The following is a 1834-nucleotide window of genomic DNA, read 5'->3' on the forward strand; positions in this document are numbered from 1 at the left end:
TGCAGGATACCCAAAGCTGTGCTGCAGTGTGACACTGCAAATGGCCAACTAATGAGGCAAAGACGAGCACTTGAATTTAGATTCTTCTTTAGGGCTCACAGACTATTTGTAATCTTGAATTTGTTAATTGAAAATTGCTTCCTTTGTTTGTTGTTGGCCTTTTTGTGGAGGGGGATATTTCCTGCTTTGGGACTGCGTCACTGGATCTATAATAATGCACTTTGTACATTAGTGCCAGGCACATTTGTAATTGGCCACCCTATTAAAGAACACTAATGATCTTACAAGTGTTCACAAATAATGAATAGAATGGCCCCTCATTGAATTGAGCAATTTATTCACTGACATACTTGCTGATCTGTTTTTCCAGTATTTAACCCAGCTTTAGTTTTCTGTCTGCCTTGCAGAGATGGCTTCTCTTTCAGCCATGTGTTGGAGAGAATATGGGTCACAGGAAACGTTCTGTTCATACAAAATGTAGGGCTGCTCCACGCTCGCTCTTCTCTCAATGTGCATGACAGGGTTTGGGGAGTGAGAGGCAGCAGCTTTAATCTCAGTGCTCCTCTTATCCGTTAGTTCTCACTGGGATCCTCCTGAGGAATTAGGAGAGAACCAAAAAGCCAGGACTTGCGAAGTGTACTCTAAAAGGTTATGTTGGTTTTCTCATTTAAATATGAGTTTCAGGAAAAGCTGGTAACAGTACAGACTGGCAGGATTGGTTTTCCAATGAAACACAGCCCTGGGTGGCTCCTGCAGCCATAAAACTCGGTGCCACCATTTTCCTACTTCCCTACTAACATTGTGTGGAGGTATTTGTGATGAAAGGAGCAGCTTATCTGAGCTTGCAGTTCATTTTACATACAAAAAGTTTTGTCCTGAAGCCTTGTTTTACTTAAGAAGAACATGCAGAGGTGTGGACTTCACAGACCACTTGTGATTTTTTGGGTTGTAAGGGATAGAACTGTTACTGGAAAGGAGCTGATGATCTTTGACTTGATTTTATTTGATTGCAGGTCTTCCCATTGCACTGCTAAGAACCCATTCCATGGAGGATAATTATGTGGGGCAGGCACCTCTGTCATATCTTCTGCAGTCTCCCTGTCTTCTCCTGAGTCCTGTGAAGGTGTGTCAGGAGGAAATATTCCTTGGGGCAGAATCCAGCCATGGTGTAAGGGGGAAAAATGGTGCTACTGGACTATAAATACTGGGGTGTTAAAGAGCTGATTTGTGTCAGCACATCTGGAAATGGACTTCCTATGCTGGGAGTTTGGCTTCTGAACCCCTTGGTGACCACATCATGATGGGGTTTCAGTGCATGAAGGAAGCTGAATTTGGGCTTCCAAGATGATAGGTTGGGCCTTCGGGAAGCATGGAGAATGGGAATGACTTTGCACGCTGGGATTTGTGAGAAGTGGAGCAGGACTGTTGCCGAGTGGGCTCATGAACATGGGACATGGATTGGGTCCCTCCTGTGAAGCTGCAGCAATGTCTGCACTCGCTGCCTGTGGGACCACGGGGATGGGCATCCCCTCCCGGGGTGCTGCCCAGCCCTTCCCGGGGGTGCAGAAGGAGCCCTCCCCGTGGTGATTTTGAGGGGGGTGACAGAGCCTGGTTTTGGGAGCGGACACTGGGTTGGGGGCAGGGGGAAGATGTTGTATCTTGATCTGAGAGTGGGATGTCAGAGCCCGCTCTCGGAGGGACCTACATTTGGGGGAACAATGCCAGACCCTGATTTTCTTGAGGGGCGCGGCCGGAGTCGCTTTTTTTTAAATTTTGGGGGGAGAGGAATGGCAAACCCGGATTTTTGGGAGTGGAGGCAGCGCGAGAGGCGGCT

Source organism: Corvus brachyrhynchos, unplaced genomic scaffold (assembly GCF_000691975.1).
Source record: "Corvus brachyrhynchos isolate BGI_N302 unplaced genomic scaffold, ASM69197v1 scaffold10, whole genome shotgun sequence".
In the NCBI taxonomy this organism is placed as follows: Eukaryota; Metazoa; Chordata; class Aves; order Passeriformes; family Corvidae; genus Corvus; species Corvus brachyrhynchos.